This window comes from Hemitrygon akajei, chromosome 28 (assembly GCF_048418815.1).
Source record: "Hemitrygon akajei chromosome 28, sHemAka1.3, whole genome shotgun sequence".
In the NCBI taxonomy this organism is placed as follows: Eukaryota; Metazoa; Chordata; class Chondrichthyes; order Myliobatiformes; family Dasyatidae; genus Hemitrygon; species Hemitrygon akajei.
In genome coordinates, this window is record NC_133151.1 from 51,267,804 (window position 1) to 51,294,496 (window position 26,693).

Genomic DNA, 26,693 nt, shown 5'->3' on the forward strand with positions numbered 1-26,693 from the left:
CACACACAGACACAGACACACACACTCACAGACATACACAGAAACACACACACACAGACACAGACACAGACACACACACACTCACACAGACACACACAAACAGACACAGACACAAACACTCACACACACACACCGACACACACACACACACTTACACTGACAAAGACACAGACACACATACTCACATACACACACAGACACAGACACACACACAAACTCACACACACACAGACACACACACTCACAGACACACACAAACGCACACACACACTTACACAGACACACACACAAAGACACAGACACACACACTCACACAGACACTCACAAAGACACAGACACACGCACTCACACACACACAGACACACACACAGACACAAGCACATAGACACAGACACACACATTCACACACACACACGCAGACACACACACTCACACAGACACACACACACCCACAGACACACTTACACTGACACACACACAAATAGACACACACACAGACACACAGACACAGACACACACACTCACACAGACACACACACACACAGACACAGAGACACACACTCACAGACAAACACAGACACACACACAAACACACTTACACTGATACACACTCACACACAGACACAAACACACAGACACAGACACACACACTCACACACACACAGACACAGACACTCACACTCACACAGACACACTCACACACACTCACACACACACACAGAGACACACACACACACAAGCACATAGACACAGACACACACACACTCACACACACAAACACACAGACACACACACACAGACACAGACACACACACTCACACAGACACACACACACCCACAGACACACTTACACTGACACACACACAAATGACACACACACAGACACAGACACACACACTCACAGACATACACAGAAACACACACACACAGACACAGACACACACACACTCACACAGACACACACAAACAGACACAGACACAAACACTCACACACACACACAAACGCACACACACACTTACACAGACACACACACACAGACACAAACACATAGACACAGACACACAAACTCACACACACAGACACACACACAGACACACACACACACAGACACAGACACACACACTCACACTCACACACGCAGAGACACACACACTGTCAAACACACTCACACACAGACACAAACACACAGACACAGACGCACACACTCACACACACACAGACACACACACACAGACACAAGCACATAGACAGACACACACATTCACACACACACACACACAGACACACACACACAGACACACACACACACCCACAGACACACTTACACTGACACACACACAAATAGACACACACACACACACAAATAGACACACACACAGACACACAGACACAGACACACACACACACACAGACACAGAGACACACACTCACAGACAAACACAGACACACACACAAACACACTTACACTGATACACACTCACACACAGACACAAACACACAGACACAGACACACACACTCACACACACACAGACACACACACAGACACAGACACTCACACACAAACAGACACACATACAGACACAGACACACACACACACACAGACACAGACACACACACTCACACTCACACACGCAGAGACACACACACTGTCAAACACACTCACACACAGACACAAACACACAGACACAGACGCACACACTCACACACACAGACACACACACTCAGACACAAGCACATAGACACAGACACACACATTCACACACACACAGACACACACACAGACACACACACACACACACAGACACACACACACCCACAGACACACTTACACTGACACACACACAAATAGACACACACACACACAAATAGACACACACACAGACACACAGACACAGACACACACACACAGACACAGAGACACACACTCACAGACAAACACAGACACACACACAAACACACTTACACTGATACACACTCACACACAGACACAAACACACAGACACAGACACACACACTCACACACACACAGACACACACACAGACACAGACACACACACTCACACAGACACACACACACACTCACACACACACAGACACACACAGACGCACACACTCACACAGACCCACACACACCCACAGACACACTTACACTGACACACACACAAATAGACACACACACAGACACACAGACACAGACACACACACTCACACAGACACACACACACACAGACACAGAGACACACACTCACAGACAAACACAGACACACACACAAACACACTTACACTGATACACACTCACACACAGACACAAACACACAGACACAGACACACACACTCACACACACACAGACACAGACACTCACACTCACACAGACACACTCACACACACTCACACACACACACAGAGACACACACACACACAAGCACATAGACACAGACACACACACACTCACACACACAAACACACAGACACACACACAGACACACACACTCACACAGACACACACACACCCACAGACACACTTACACTGACACACACACAAATGACACACACTCAGACACAGACATACACACTCACAGACATACACAGAAACACACACACACAGACACAGACACACACACACTCACACAGACACACACAAACAGACACAGACACAAACACTCACACACACACACAAACGCACACACACACTTACACAGACACACACACACACAGACACAAACACATAGACACAGACACACAAACTCACACACACAGACACACACAGACACACACACACACACAGACACAGACACACACACTCACACTCACACACGCAGAGACACACACACTGTCAAACACACTCACACACAGACACAAACACACAGACACAGACGCACACACTCACACACACAGACACACACACTCAGACACAAGCACATAGACACAGACACACACATTCACACACACACAGACACACACACAGACACACACACACACACACACAGACACACACACACACCCACAGACACACTTACACTGACACACACACAAATAGACACACACACACACAAATAGACACACACACAGACACACAGACACAGACACACACACACACAGACACAGAGACACACACTCACAGACAAACACAGACACACACACACAAACACACTTACACTGATACACACTCACACACAGACACAAACACACAGACACAGACACACACACTCACACACACACAGACACACACACAGACACAGACGCTCACACACAAACAGACACACATACAGACACAGACACACACACTCACACAGACACACAAACACACCCACAGACACAGACACACACACTCACAAACACACACACAGACACAGACAGACACAAACACAGACAAAGACACACACATTCACAGACACACACACACAGACACACATACTCACACACACAGACACACACACAGACACAGACACACACACTCACAGACACACACAGACACACACACAAACACAGACACACACACTCGCACAGACACACACACACACACACAGACACACACACTCACACAGACACCCACACACTCACACTCACACACACAGTTACACTGACACACACAGACTCAGACACACACACTCACACACACACAGACTCACACACAAAGACACAGACACACACACTCACACAGACACTCACACAGACACAGACACACACACTCACACACACACAGACACAAGCACATAGACACAGACACGCACATTCACACACACACAGAGACACACACAGACACACACACTCACACAGACACACACACACCCACAGACACACTTACACTGACACACACACAAATAGACACACACACAGACACACAGACACAGACACACACACTCACACAGACACACACACACACAGACTCAGAGACACACACTCACAGACAAACACAGACACACACACAAACACACTTACACTGATACACACTCACACACAGACACAAACACACAGACACAGACACACACACTCACACTCACACAGACACACACAGACACAGACACTCACACTCACACAGACACACACACACTCACACACACACAGACACACACACACACAAGCACATAGACAGACACACACACTCACACACACAAACACACAGACACACACACACAGACACAGACACACACACTCACAGAGACACACACACACACCCACAGACACACTTACACTGACACACACACAAATGACACACACACAGACACACACACTCACAGACATACACAGAAACACACACACACAGAAACAGACACAGACACACACACACTCACACAGACACACACAAACAGACACAGACACAAACACTCACACACACACACCGACACACACACACACTTACACTGACAAAGACACAGACACACATACTCACAGACACAAACACATAGACACAGCCACACACACAGACACACACACACAGACACACACACAGACACACACACTCACATACACACACAGACACAGAAACACACACTCACACACACACACACACACTCACACACACACAAACTCACACACACAGACACACACAAACGCACACACACACTTACACAGACACACACACACAGACACAAACACATAGACACAGACACACACACTCACACAAGCAGACACACAAACAGACACACTTACACTGACACACACACAAATAGACACACACACACACAAATAGACACACACACAGACACACAGACACAGACACACACACACACAGACACAGAGACACACACTCACAGACAAACACAGACACACACACAAACACACTTACACTGATACACACTCACACACAGACACAAACACACAGACACAGACACACACACTCACACACACACAGACACACACACAGACAGACACACACACTCACACAGACACACACACACACTCACACACACACAGACACACACAGACACACACACTCACACAGACCCACACACACCCACAGACACACTTACACTGACACACACACAAATAGACACACACACAGACACACAGACACAGACACACACACTCACACAGACACACACACACACAGACACAGAGACACACACTCACAGACAAACACAGACACACACACAAACACACTTACACTGATACACACTCACACACAGACACAAACACACAGACACAGACACACACACTCACACACACACAGACACAGACACTCACACTCACACAGACACACTCACACACACTCACACACACACACAGAGACACACACACACACAAGCACATAGACACAGACACACACACACTCACACACACAAACACACAGACACACACACACAGACACACACACTCACACAGACACACACACACCCACAGACACACTTACACTGACACACACACAAATGACACACACTCAGACACAGACATACACACTCACAGACATACACAGAAACACACACACACAGACACAGACACACACACACTCACACAGACACACACAAACAGACACAGACACAAACACTCACACACACACACAAACGCACACACACACTTACACAGACACACACACACACAGACACAAACACATAGACACAGACACACAAACTCACACACACAGACACACACAGACACACACACACACACAGACACAGACACACACACTCACACTCACACACGCAGAGACACACACACTGTCAAACACACTCACACACAGACACAAACACACAGACACAGACGCACACACTCACACACACAGACACACACACTCAGACACAAGCACATAGACACAGACACACACATTCACACACACACAGACACACACACAGACACACACACACACACACAGACACACACACACCCACAGACACACTTACACTGACACACACACAAATAGACACACACACACACAAATAGACACACACACAGACACACAGACACAGACACACACACACACAGACACAGAGACACACACTCACAGACAAACACAGACACACACACACAAACACACTTACACTGATACACACTCACACACAGACACAAACACACAGACACAGACACACACACTCACACACACACAGACACACACACAGACACAGACGCTCACACACAAACAGACACACATACAGACACAGACACACACACTCACACAGACACACAAACACACCCACAGACACAGACACACACACTCACAAACACACACACAGACACAGACAGACACAAACACAGACAAAGACACACACATTCACAGACACACACACACAGACACACATACTCACACACACAGACACACACACAGACACAGACACACACACTCACAGACACACACAGACACACACACACACACAAACACAGACACACACACTCGCACAGACACACACACACACACACAGACACACACACTCACACAGACACCCACACACTCACACTCACACACACAGTTACACTGACACACACAGACTCAGACACACACACTCACACACACACAGACTCACACACAAAGACACAGACACACACACTCACACAGACACTCACACAGACACAGACACACACACTCACACACACACAGACACAAGCACATAGACACAGACACGCACATTCACACACACACAGAGACACACACAGACACACACACTCACACAGACACACACACACACCCACAGACACACTTACACTGACACACACACAAATAGACACACACACAGACACACAGACACAGACACACACACTCACACAGACACACACACACAGACACAGAGACACACACTCACAGACAAACACAGACACACACACAAACACACTTACACTGATACACACTCACACACAGACACAAACACACAGACACAGACACACACACTCACACTCACACAGACACACACACAGACACAGACACTCACACTCACACAGACACACACACACTCACACACACACAGACACACACACACAAGCACATAGACAGACACACACACTCACACACACAAACACACAGACACAGACACACACACTCACAGAGACACACACACACACCCACAGACACACTTACACTGACACACACACAAATGACACACACACAGACACACACACTCACAGACATACACAGAAACACACACACACAGACACAGACACAGACACACACACACTCACACAGACACACACAAACAGACACAGACACAAACACTCACACACACACACCGACACACACACACACTTACACTGACAAAGACACAGACACACATACTCACAGACACAAACACATAGACACAGCCACACACACACAGACACACACACACACACAGACACACACACAGACACACACACTCACATACACACACAGACACAGACACACACACTCACACACACACACACACTCACACACACACAAACTCACACACACACAGACACACACAAACGCACACACACACTTACACAGACACACACACACAGACACAAACACATAGACACAGATACACACACTCACACAAGCAGACACACACACAGACACACACACAGACACAGACACACACACTCACGCTCACACACGCAGAGACACACACACTCTCACACACAGACACAAACACACAGACACAGACTCACACACACTCACACACACACAGACACACACACAAAGACACAGACACACACACTCACACAGACACTCACAAAGACACAGACTCACACACTCACACACACACAGACACACACACAGACACAAGCACATAGACACAGACACACACATTCACACATACACACAGACACACACACGCAGACACACACACTCACACAGACACACACACACACCCACAGACACACTTACACTGACACACACACAAATAGACACACACACAGACACACAGACACAGACACACACACTCACACAGACACACACACACAGACACAGAGACACACACTCACAGACAAACACAGACACACACACAAACACACTTACACTGATACACACTCACACACAGACACAAACACACAGACACAGACACACACACTCACACACACAGACACAGACACTCACACTCACACAGACACACTCACACACACTCACACACACACAGAGACACACACACACACAAGCACATAGACACAGACACACACACACTCACACACACACACACACAGACACAGACACACACACTCACACAGACACACACACACACCCACAGACACACTTACACTGACACACACACAAATGACACACACACAGAGACAGACACACACACTCACAGACATACACAGAAACACACACACACAGACACAGACACAGACACACACACACTCACACAGACACACACAAACAGACACAGACACACGCACTCACAGACACACACAAACGCACACACACACTTACACAGACACACACACACAGACACAAACACATAGACACAGAAACACAAACTCACACACACAGACACACACACAGACACAGACACACACACTCACACTCACACACGCAGAGACACACACACTGTCAAACACACTCACACACAGACACAAACACACAGACACAGACGCACACACTCACACACACACAGACACACACACACAGACACAAGCACATAGACAGACACACACATTCACACACACACACACAGACACACACACACAGACACACACACACACACAGACACACACACAAATAGACACACACACACTCACAAATAGACACACACACAGACACACAGACACAGACACACACACACACACAGACACAGAGACACACACTCACAGACAAACACAGACACACACACAAACACAGACACACAAACACACCCACAGACACAGACACACACACTCACAAACACACACACCGACACAGACAGACACAAACACAGACAAAGACACACACATTCACAGACACACACACAGACACAGACACACACACACAAAAAGACACACACACAGACACACACACAGACACAGACACACACACTCACAGACACACACAGACACACACATTCACAGACACACACACACACACACAGACACACACACTCGCACAGACACACACACACACACAGACACACACACTCGCACAGACACCCACACACTCACACTCACACACACAGTTACACTGACACACACACAGACTCAGACACACACACTCACAGACACACACAGACACACACAGAGACATTTACTCTGACACACACACACATACAGACACACACACACAGACACAGACACGCACACTCGCACAGAAACACACAGACACACACAGACACACACACTCACACACACAGACACACACACACACTGACAGATACACACAGACACACACACACTTACACTGACACACACACAGACACAGACACACACACTCGCACAGACACACACACACTCAGACACACACAGACAGAAACACATAGACACAGATACACGCTCACAGACACACACAGACACACACACAGACGCAGTCACACACACTCACACAGACACACACACCCACAGACACAGACACACACACTCACAAACACACACACACAGACACAAAAACACACAAACACAGACACACACATTCACAGACACACACACTCACACACAGAGACACACACACACACAGACACAGACAGACACACTCACACAGACACACACACAGACACAGACACACACACTCACACAGTCACACACACGCACAGACACACACACAGACACACACAGACAGATACACACACAGACAGACACAGACACACACATACAGACACAGACACACACACAGACACAGTCACACATATTCACTGACACACACAGACACACACACACACACACACACAGACACAGACAGACACACACACAGACACACACACAGACACAGACACACACACACTTACACTGACACACACAAAGACACACACACACAGACACAGACACGCACACTCACACAGACACAGACACACAGACACAGTCACACACACTCAGACACATACACAGACAAAGACACACACACACACAGACACAGACACACACACAGACACACACACACAGACACAGACACACACACTCACACACGCAGAGACACACACACTGTCACACACACTCACACACAGACACAAACACACAGACACAGACTGACACACACTCACACACACACAGACTCACACACAAAGACACAGACACACACACTCACACAGACACTCACACAGACACAGACACACACACTCACACACACACAGACACAAGCACATAGACACAGACACGCACATTCACACACACACAGAGCCACACACAGACACACACACTCACACAGACACACACCCACAGACACACTTACACTGACACACACACAAATAGACACACACACAGACACACAGACACAGACACACACACTCACACAGACACACACACACACGGACACAGAGACACACACTCACAGACAAACACAGACACACACACAAACACACTTACACTGATACACACTCACACACAGACACAAACACACAGACACAGACACACACACTCACACTCACACAGACACACACACAGAGACAGACACTCACACTCACACAGACACACACACACACTCACACACACACAGACACACACACACAAGCACATAGACAGACACACACACTCACACACACAAACACACAGACACACACACACAGACACAGACACACACACACTCACAGAGACACACACACACCCACAGACACACTTACACTGACACACACAAATGACACACACACAGACACAGACACGCACACTCACAGACATACACAGAAACACACACACACAGACACAGACACAGACACACACACACACTCACACAGACACACACAAACAGACACAGACACAAACACTCACACACACACACCGACACAGACACACACACAAACTCACACACACACAGACACACACACTCACAGACACACACAAACGCACACACGCACTTACACAGACACACACAAAAAGACACAGACACACACACTCACACAGACACTCACAAAGACACAGACACACACACTCACACACACACAGACACACACACACAGACACAAGCACATAGACACAGACACACACATTCACACACACACACAGACACACACACGCAGACACACACACTCACACAGACACACACACACCCACAGACACACTTACACTGACACACACACAAATAGACACACACACAGACACACAGACACAGACACACACACTCACACAGACACACACACACACAGACACAGAGACACACACTCACAGACAAACACAGACACACACACAAACACACTTACACTGATACACACTCACACACAGACACAAACACACAGACACAGACACACACACTCACACACACTCAGACACAGACACTCACACTCACACAGACACACTCACACACACTCACACACACACACAGAGACACACACACACAAGCACATAGACACAGACACACACACACTCACACACACAAACACACAGACACACACACACAGACACAGACACACACACTCACACAGACACACACACACCCACAGACACACTTACACTGACACACACACAAATGACACACACACAGACACAGACACACACACTCACAGACATACACAGAAACACACACACACAGACACAGACACACACACACTCACACAGACACACACAAACAGACACAGACACAAACACTCACACACACACACAAACGCACACACACATTTACACAGACACACACACACAGACACAAACACATAGACACAGACACACAAACTCACACACACAGACACACACAGACACACACACACACACAGACACAGACACACACACTCACACTCACACACGCAGAGACACACACACTGTCAAACACACTCACACACAGACACAAACACACAGACACAGACGCACACACTCACACACACAGACACACACACTCAGACACAAGCACATAGACACAGACACACACATTCACACACACACAGACACACACACACAGACACACACACACACACACACACAGACACACACACACACCCACAGACACACTTACAATGACACACACACAAATAGACACACACACACACAAATAGACACACACACAGACACACAGACACAGACACACACACAGACACAGAGACACACACTCACAGACAAACACAGACACACACACAAACACACTTACACTGATACACACTCACACACAGACACAAACACACAGACACAGACACACACACTCACACACACACAGACACACACACAGACACAGACGCTCACACACAAACTGACACACATACAGACACAGACACACACACTCACACAGACACACAAACACACCCACAGACACAGACACACACACTCACAAACACACACACAGACACAGACAGACACAAACACAGACAAAGACACACACATTCACAGACACACACACACAGACACACATACTCACACACACAGACACACACACAGACACAGACACACACACTCACAGACACACACAGACACACACACACAAACGCAGACACACACACTCGCACAGACACACACAGACTCAGACACACACACTCACAGACACACACAGACACACACAGACACATTTACTCTGACACACACAAACATACAGACACACACACTCACAGACACACACAGACACACACACACACAGACACAGACACGCACACTCGCACAGAAACACACAGACACACACAGACACACACACTCACACACACAGACACACACACACACTGACAGATACACACAGACACACACACACTTACACTGACACACACACAGACACAGACACACACACTCGCACAGACACACACACACTCAGACACACCACAGACAGAAACACATAGACACAGATACACGCTCACAGACACACACAGACACACACACAGACACAGTCACACACACTCACACAGACACCCACACACCCACAGACACAGACACACACACTCACAAACACACACACACAGACACAAAAACACACAAACACAGACACACACATTCACAGACACACACACTCACACACAGAGACACACACACAGACACAGATAGACACACTCACACAGACACACACACAGACACAGACACACACACTCACACAGTCACACACACACGCACAGACACACACACAGACACACACAGACAGATACACACACAGACAGACACAGACACACACATACAGACACAGACACACACACACAGACACAGTCACACATATTCACTGACACACACAGACACACACACACACACACACACCCACACAGACAGACACACACACAGACACACACACAGACACAGACACACACACACTTACACTGACACACACAAAGACACACACACACAGACAAAGACACACACACACAGACACAGACACACACACAGACACACACACACACACAGACACAGACACACACACTCACACACGCAGAGACACACACACTGTCACACACACTCACACACAGACACAAACACACAGACACATACTGACACACACTCACACACACACAGACTCACACACAAAGACACAGACACACACACTCACACAGACACTCACACAGACACAGACACACACACTCACACACACACAGACACACACACACAGACACAAGCAGATAGACACAGACACACACATTCACACACACACACAGACACACACAGACACACACACTCACACAGACACACACACACCCACAGACACACTTACACTGACACACACACAAATAGACACACACACAGACACACAGACACAGACACACACACTCACACAGACACACACACACACAGACACACACACAGACACAGACGCTCACACACAAACAGACACACATACAGACACAGACACACACACTCACACAGACACACAAACACACCCACAGACACAGACACACACACTCACAAACACACACACAGACACAGACAGACACAAACACAGACAAAGACACACACATTCACAGACACACACACACACAGACACACATACTCACACACACAGACACACACACAGACACAGACACACACACTCACAGACACACACAGACACACACACACAAACGCAGACACACACACTCGCACAGACACACACACACACAGACACACACACTCGCACAGACACCCACACACTCACACTCACACACACAGTTACACTGACACACACAGACTCAGACACACACACTCACAGACACACACAGACACACACAGACACATTTACTCTGACACACACAAACATACAGACACACACACTCACAGACACACACAGACACACACACACACAGACACAGACACGCACACTCGCACAGAAACACACAGACACACACAGACACACACACTCACACACACAGACACACACACACACTGACAGATACACACAGACACACACACACTTACACTGACACACACACAGACACAGACACACACACTCGCACAGACACACACACACTCAGACACACCACAGACAGAAACACATAGACACAGATACACGCTCACAGACACACACAGACACACACACAGACACAGTCACACACACTCACACAGACACCCACACACCCACAGACACAGACACACACACTCACAAACACACACACACAGACACAAAAACACACAAACACAGACACACACATTCACAGACACACACACTCACACACAGAGACACACACACAGACACAGATAGACACACTCACACAGACACACACACAGACACAGACACACACACTCACACAGTCACACACACACGCACAGACACACACACAGACACACACAGACAGATACACACACAGACAGACACAGACACACACATACAGACACAGACACACACACACAGACACAGTCACACATATTCACTGACACACACAGACACACACACACACACAGACAAAGACATACACACACAGACACACACACAGACACAGACACACACACACTTACACTGACACACACAAAGACACACACACACAGACAAAGACACACACACACAGACACAGACACACACACAGACACACACACACACAGACACAGACACACACACTCACACACGCAGAGACACACACACTGTCACACACACTCACACACAGACACAAAACACAGACACATACTGACACACACTCACACACACACAGACTCACACACAAAGACACAGACACACACACTCACACAGACACTCACACAGACACAGACACACACACTCACACACACACAGACACACACACACAGACACAAGCAGATAGACAAAGACACACACATTCACACACACACACAGACACACACAGACACACACACTCACACAGACACACACACACCCACAGACACACTTACACTGACACACACACAAATAGACACACACACAGACACACAGACACAGACACACACACTCACACAGATACACACACACACAGACACACACACTCACAGACATACACAGAAACACACACACAGAGACACAGACACACACACACTCACACAGACACACACAATCAGACACAGACACAAACACTCACACACACACACCGACACTCACACACACTTACACTGACAAAGACACAGACACACATACTCACAGACACAAACACATAGACACAGCCACACACACACAAACACACACACACACACACACACACAGACACACACACAGACACACACACTCACATACACACACAGACACAGACACACACACTCACACACACACAAACTCACACACACACAGACACACACACTCACAGACGCACACAAACGCACACACACACTTACACAGACACACACACAAAGACACAGACACACACACTCACACAGACACTCACAAAGACACAGACACACACACTCACACACACACAGACACACACACACAGACACAAGCACATAGACACAGACACTCACATTCACACACACACACAGACACACACACGCAGACACACACACTCACACAGACACACACACACCCACAGACACTCTTACACTGACACACACACAAATAGACACACACACAGACACACAGACACAGACACACACACTCACACAGACACACACACACACAGACACAGAGACACACACTCACAGACAAACACAGACACACACACAAACACACTTACACTGATACACACTCACACACAGACACAAACACACAGACACAGACACACACACACACACACACACACACAGACACAGACACTCACACTCACACAGACACACTCACACACACTCACACACACACAGAGACACACACACACACTCAAGCACATAGACACAGACACACACACACAAACACACAGACACACACACACAGACACAGACACACACACTCACACAGACACACACACACTGACAGATACACACAGACACACACACACTTACACTGACACACACACAGACACAGACACACACACTCGCACAGACACACACACACTCAGACACACACAGACAGAAACACATAGACACAGATACACGCTCACAGACACACACAGACACACACACAGACACAGTCACACACACTCACACAGACACCCACACACCCACAGACACAGACACACACACTCACAAACACACACACACAGACACAAAAACACACAAACACAGACACACACATTCACAGACACACACACTCACACACAGAGACACACACACAGACACAGATAGACACACTCACACAGACACACACACAGACACAGACACACACACTCACACAGTCACACACACACGCACAGACACACACACAGACACACACAGACAGATACACACACAGACAGACACAGACACACACATACAGACACAGACACACACACACAGACACAGTCACACATATTCACTGACACACACAGACACACACACACACACAGACACAGACACACACAGACACACACACAGACACAGACACACACACACTTACACTGACACACACAAAGACACACACACACAGACAAAGACACACACACACAGACACAGACACACACACAGACACACACACACACAGACACAGACACACACACTCACACACGCAGAGACACACACACTGTCACACACACTCACACACAGACACAAACACACAGACACATACTGACACACACTCACACACACACAGACTCACACACAAAGACACAGACACACACACTCACACAGACACTCACACAGACACAGAAACACACACTCACACACACACAGACACACACACACAGACACAAGCAGATAGACACAGACACACACATTCACACACACACACAGACACACACAGACACACACACTCACACAGACACACACACACCCACAGACACACTTACACTGACACACACACAAATAGACACACACACAGACACACAGACACAGACACGCACACTCACACAGATACACACACACACAGACACACACACTCACAGACATACACAGAAACACACACACACAGACACAGACACAGACACACACACACTCACACAGACACACACAAACAGACACAGACACAAACACTCACACACACACACCGACAAACACACACACTTACACTGACAAAGACACAGACACACACACTCACAGACACAAACACATAGACACAGCCACACACACACAAACACACACACACACACACACACACACACAGACACACACACAGACACACACACACACATACACACACAGACACAGACACACACACTCACACACACACAAACTCACACACACAGACACACACACTCACAGACACACACAAACGCACACACACACTTACACAGACACACACACAAAGACACAGACACACACACTCACACAGACACTCACAAAGACACAGACACACACACTCACACACACACAGACACACACACACAGACACAAGCACATAGACACAGACACACACATTCACACACACACAGACACACACACAAAGACACAGACACACACACTCACACAGACACACACACACCCACAGACACACTTACACTGACACACACACAAATAGACACACACACAGACACACAGACACAGACACACACACTCACACAGACACACACACACACAGACACAGAGACACACACTCACAAACAAACACAGACACACACACAAACACACTTACACTGATACACACTCACACACAGACACAAACACACAGACACAGACACACACACTCACACACACACAGACACAGACACTCACACTCACACAGACACACTCACACACACTCACACACACACAGAGACACACACACACACACACAAGCACATAGACACAGACACACACACACTCACACACACAAACACACAGACACACACACACAGACACAGACACACACACTCACACAGACACACACACACACCCACAGACACACTTACACTGACACACACACAAATGACACACACACAGACACAGACACACACACTCACAGACATACACAGAAACACACACACACAGACACAGACACACACACACTCACACAGACACACACAAACAGACACAGACACAAACACTCACACACACACACAAACGCACACACACACTTACACAGACACACACACAGACACAAACACATAGACACAGACACACAAACTCACACACACAGACACACACAGACACACACACACAGACACAGACACACACACTCACACTCAAACACGCAGAGACACACACACTGTCAAACACACTCACACACAGACACAAACACACAGACACAGACGCACACACTCACACACACACAGACACACACACTCAGACACAAGTACATAGAGACAGACACACACATTCACACACACACACACAGACACACACACACAGACACACACACACACTCACACAGACACACACACACACACCCACAGACACACTTACACTGAAACACACACAAATAGACACACACACACAAATAGACACACACACAGACACACAGACACAGACACACACACACACAGACACAGAGACACACACTCACAGACAAACACAGACACACACACAAACACACTTACACTGATACACACTCACACACAGACACAAACACACAGACACACACACTCACACACACACAGACACACACGCAGACACAGACGCTCACACACAAACAGACACACATACAGACACAGACACACACACTCACACAGACACACAAACACACCCACAGACACAGACACACACACTCACAAACACACACACAGACACAGACAGACACAAACACAGACAAAGACACACACATTCACAGACACACACACGCACAGACACACATACTCACACACACAGACACACACACAGACACAGACACACACACTCACAGACACACACACACACACACACAGACACACACACTCGCACAGACAGACACACACACACAGACACACATACTCGCACAGACACCCACACACTCACACTCACACACACAGTTACACTGAAACACACAGACTCAGACACACACACTCACAGACACACACAGACACATTTACTCTGACACACACACATACAGACACACACACTCACAGACACACACAGACACACGCACACACAGACACAGACACGCACACTCGCACAGAAACACACAGACACACACAGACACACACACTCACACACACAGACACACACACACACTGACAGATACACACAGACACACACACTTACACAGACACACGCAGACACAGAAACACACACTCGCACAGACACTCTCACACTCAGACACACACAGACAGAAACACATAGACACAGATACACACTCACAGACACACACAGACACACACACAGACACAGTCACACACACTCACACAGACACCCACACACCCACAGACACAGACACACACACTCACAAACACACACACAGACACAAAAACACACAAACACAGACACACACATTCACAGACACACACACTCACACACAGAGACACACACACAGACACAGACAGACACACTCACACAGACACACACACAGACACAGACACACACACTCACACAGTCACACACACACGCACAGACACACACACAGACACACACAGACAGATACACACAGACAGACACAGACACACACATACAGACACAGACACACACACACAGACACAGTCACACATATTCACTGACACACACAGACACACACACACACACACACACACAGACACAGACAGACTCACACACAGACACAGACACACACACACTTACACTGACACACACAAAGACACACACACACAGACAAAGACACACACACACAGACACAGACACACACACAGACACACACAGACACAGACACAGACACACACACTCACACACGCAGAGACACACACACTGTCACACACACTCACACACAGACACAAACACACAGACACAGACTGAAACACACTCACACACACACAGACTCACACACAAAGACACAGACACACACACTCACACAGACACTCACACAGACACAGACACACACACTCACACACACACAGACACACACCCACAGACACACTTACACTGACACACACACAAATAGACACACACACAGACACACAGACACAGACACACACACTCACACAGATACACACACACACAGACACACACACTCACAGACATACACAGAAACACACACACACAGACACAGACACACACACACACACTCACACAGACACACACAAACAGACACAGACACAAACACTCACACACACACACCGACAAACACACACACTTACACTGACAAAGACACAGACACACATACTCACAGACACAAACACATAGACACAGCCACACACACACAAACACACACACACACACACACACACACACACACACACACAGACACACACACAGACACACACACTCACATACACACACAGACACAGACACACACACTCACACACACACAAACTCACACACACAGACACACACACTCACAGACACACACAAACGCACACACACACTTACACAGACACACACACAAAGACACAGACACACACACTCACACAGACACTCACAAAGACACAGACACACACACTCACACACACACAGACACACACACACAGACACAAGCACATAGACACAGACACACACATTCACACACACACAGACACACACACAAAGACACAGACACACACACTCACACAGACACACACACACCCGCAGACACACTTACACTGACACACACACAAATAGACACACACACAGACACACAGACACAGACACACACACTCACACAGACACACACACACACAGACAAACACAGACACACACACAAACACACTTACACTGATACACACTCACACACAGACACAAACACACAGACACAGACACACACACTCACACACAGACACAGACACTCACACTCACACAGACACACTCACACACACTCACACACACACAGAGACACACACACACACACACACAAGCACATAGACACAGACACACACACACTCACACACACAAACACACAGACACACACACACAGACACAGACACACACACTCACACAGACACACACACTCACACAGACACTCACACAGACACAGAAACACACACTCACACACACACAGACACACACACAGACACAAGCAGATAGACACAGACACACACATTCACACACACACACAGACACACACAGACACACACACTCACACAGACACACACACACCCACAGACACACTTACACTGACACACACACAAATAGACACACACACAGACACACAGACACAGACACGCACACTCACACAGATACACACACACACAGACACACACACTCACAGACATACACAGAAACACACACACACAGACACAGACACAGACACACACACACTCACACAGACACACACAAACAGACACAGACACAAACACTCACACACACACACCGACAAACACACACACTTACACTGACAAAGACACAGACACACACACTCACAGACACAAACACATAGACACAGCCACACACACACAAACACACACACACACACACACAGACACACACACAGACACACACACTCACATACACACACAGACACAGACACACACACTCACACACACACAAACTCACACACACAGACACACACACTCACAGACACACACAAACGCACACACACACTTACACAGACACACACACAAAGACACAGACACACACACTCACACAGACACTCACAAAGACACAGACACACACACTCACACACACACAGACACACACACACAGACACAAGCACATAGACACAGACACACACATTCACACACACACAGACACACACACAAAGACACAGACACACACACTCACACAGACACACACACACCCACAGACACACTTACACTGACACACACACAAATAGACACACACACAGACACACAGACACAGACACACACACTCACACAGACACACACACACAGACACAGAGACACACACTCACAAACAAACACAGACACACACACAAACACACTTACACTGATACACACTCACACACAGACACAAACACACAGACACAGACACACACACTCACACACACACAGACACAGACACTCACACTCACACAGACACACTCACACACACTCACACACACACAGAGACACACACACACACAAGCACATAGACACAGACACACACACACTCACACACACAAACACACAGACACACACACACAGACACAGACACACACACTCACACAGACACACACACACACCCACAGACACACTTACACTGACACACACACAAATGACACACACACAGACACAGACACACACACTCACAGACATACACAGAAACACACACACACAGACACAGACACACACACACTCACACAGACACACACAAACAGACACAGACACAAACACTCACACACACACAAACGCACACACACACTTACACAGACACACACACAGACACAAACACATAGACACAGACACACAAACTCACACACACAGACACACACAGACACACACACACAGACACAGACACACACACTCACACTCAAACACGCAGAGACACACACACTGTCAAACACACTCACACACAGACACAAACACACAGACACAGACGCACACACTCACACACACACAGACACACACACTCAGACACAAGTACATAGAGACAGACACACACATTCACACACACACACACAGACACACACACACAGACACACACACACACACACTCACACAGACACACACACACACACCCACAGACACACTTACACTGACACACACACAAATAGACACACACACACAAATAGACACACACACAGACACACAGACACAGACACACACACACACAGACACAGAGACACACACTCACAGACAAACACAGACACACACACAAACACACTTACACTGATACACACTCACACACAGACACAAACACACAGACACACACACTCACACACACACAGACACACACGCAGACACAGACGCTCACACACAAACAGACACACATACAGACACAGACACACACACTCACACAGACACACAAACACACCCACAGACACAGACACACACACTCAAAAACACACACACAGACACAGACAGACACAAACACAGACAAAGACACACACATTCACAGACACACACACGCACAGACGCACATACTCACACACACAGACACACACACAGACACAGACACACACACTCACAGACACACACACACACACACACAGACACACACACTCGCACAGACAGACACACACACAGACACACATACTCGCACAGACACCCACACACTCACACTCACACACACAGTTACACTGAAACACACAGACTCAGACACACACACTCACAGACACACACAGACACATTTACTCTGACACACACACATACAGACACACACACTCACAGACACACACAGACACACGCACACACAGACACAGACACGCACACTCGCACAGAAACACACAGACACACACAGACACACACACTCACACACACAGACACACACACACACTGACAGATACACACAGACACACACACTTACACAGACACACGCAGACACAGAAACACACACTCGCACAGACACTCTCACACTCAGACACACACAGACAGAAACACATAGACACAGATACACACTCACAGACACACACAGACACACACACAGACACAGTCACACACACTCACACAGACACCCACACACCCACAGACACAGACACACACACTCACAAACACACACACAGACACAAAAACACACAAACACAGACACACACATTCACAGACACACACACTCACACACAGAGACACACACACAGACACAGACAGACACACTCACACAGACACACACACAGACACAGACACACACACTCACACAGTCACACACACACGCACAGACACACACACAGACACACACAGACAGATACACACACAGACAGACACAGACACACACATACAGACACAGACACACACACACAGACACAGTCACACATATTCACTGACACACACAGACACACACACACACACAGACACAGACAGACACACACACAGACACAGACACACACACACTTACACTGACACACACAAAGACACACACACACAGACAAAGACACACACACACAGACACAGACACACACACAGACACACACACACACAGACACAGACACACACACTCACACACGCAGAGACACACACACTGTCACACACACTCACACACAGACACAGACTGACACACACTCACACACACACAGACTCACACACAAAGACACAGACACACACACTCACACAGACACTCACACAGACACAGACACACACACTCACACACACACAGACACACACACACAGACACAAGCAGATAGACACAGACACACACATTCACACACACACACACACACACACAGACACACACAGACACACACACTCACACAGACACACACACAGACACACACACACACAGACACAGACACACACACTCACACACGCAGAGACACACACACTGTCACACACACTCACACACAGACACAAACACACAGACACAGACTGACACACACTCACACACACACAGACTCACACACAAAGACACAGACACACACACTCACACAGACACTCACACAGACACAGACACACACACTCACACACACACAGACACACTTACACTGACACACACACAAATAGACACACACACAGACACACAGACACAGACACACACACTCACACAGATACACACACACACAGACACACACACTCACAGACATACACAGAAACACACACACACAGACACAGACACAGACACACACACACTCACACAGACACACACAAACAGACACAGACACAAACACTCACACACACACACCGACAAACACACACACTTACACTGACAAAGACACAGACACACATACTCACAGACACAAACACATAGACACAGCCACACACACACAAACACACACACACACACACACACACACACACACAGACACACACACAGACACACACACTCACATACACACACAGACACAGACACACACACTCACACACACACAAACTCACACACACAGACACACACACTCACAGACACACACAAACGCACACACACACTTACACAGACACACACACAAAGACACAGACACACACACTCACACAGACACTCACAAAGACACAGACACACACACTCACACACACACAGACACACACACACAGACACAAGCACATAGACACAGACACACACATTCACACACACACAGACACACACACAAAGACACAGACACACACACTCACACAGACACACACACACCCACAGACACACTTACACTGACACACACACAAATAGACACACACACAGACACACAGACACAGACACACACACTCACACAGACACACACACTCACAGACAAACACAGACACACACACAAACACACTTACACTGATACACACTCACACACAGACACAAACACACAGACACAGACACACACACTCACACACACAGACACACACAGAGACACAGACACTCACACACACAGACACACACACACTCACACACACACAGACACACACAAACACACACACACACACACACACACACACAGACACACACACAGACACACACACACACACACACACAGACACACACACAGACACACACACTCACATACACACACAGACACAGACACACACACTCACAGACACACACACACACACACACAGACACACACACTCGCACAGACAGACACACACACACAGACACACATACTCGCACAGACACCCACACACTCACACTCACACACACAGTTACACTGAAACACACAGACTCAGACACACACACTCACAGACACACACAGACACATTTACTCTGACACACACACATACAGACACACACACTCACAGACACACACAGACACACGCACACACAGACACAGACACGCACACTCGCACAGAAACACACAGACACACACAGACACACACACTCACACACACAGACACACACACACACTGACAGATACACACAGACACACACACTTACACAGACACACGCAGACACAGAAACACACACTCGCACAGACACTCTCACACTCAGACACACACAGACAGAAACACATAGACACAGATACACACTCACAGACACACACAGACACACACACAGACACAGTCACACACACTCACACAGACACCCACACACCCACAGACACAGACACACACACTCACAAACACACACACAGACACAAAAACACACAAACACAGACACACACATTCACAGACACACACACTCACACACAGAGACACACACACAGACACAGACAGACACACTCACACAGACACACACACAGACACAGACACACACACTCACACAGTCACACACACACGCACAGACACACACACAGACACACACAGACAGATACACACACAGACAGACACAGACACACACATACAGACACAGACACACACACAGACACAGTCACACATATTCACTGATACACACAGACACACACACACACACAGACACA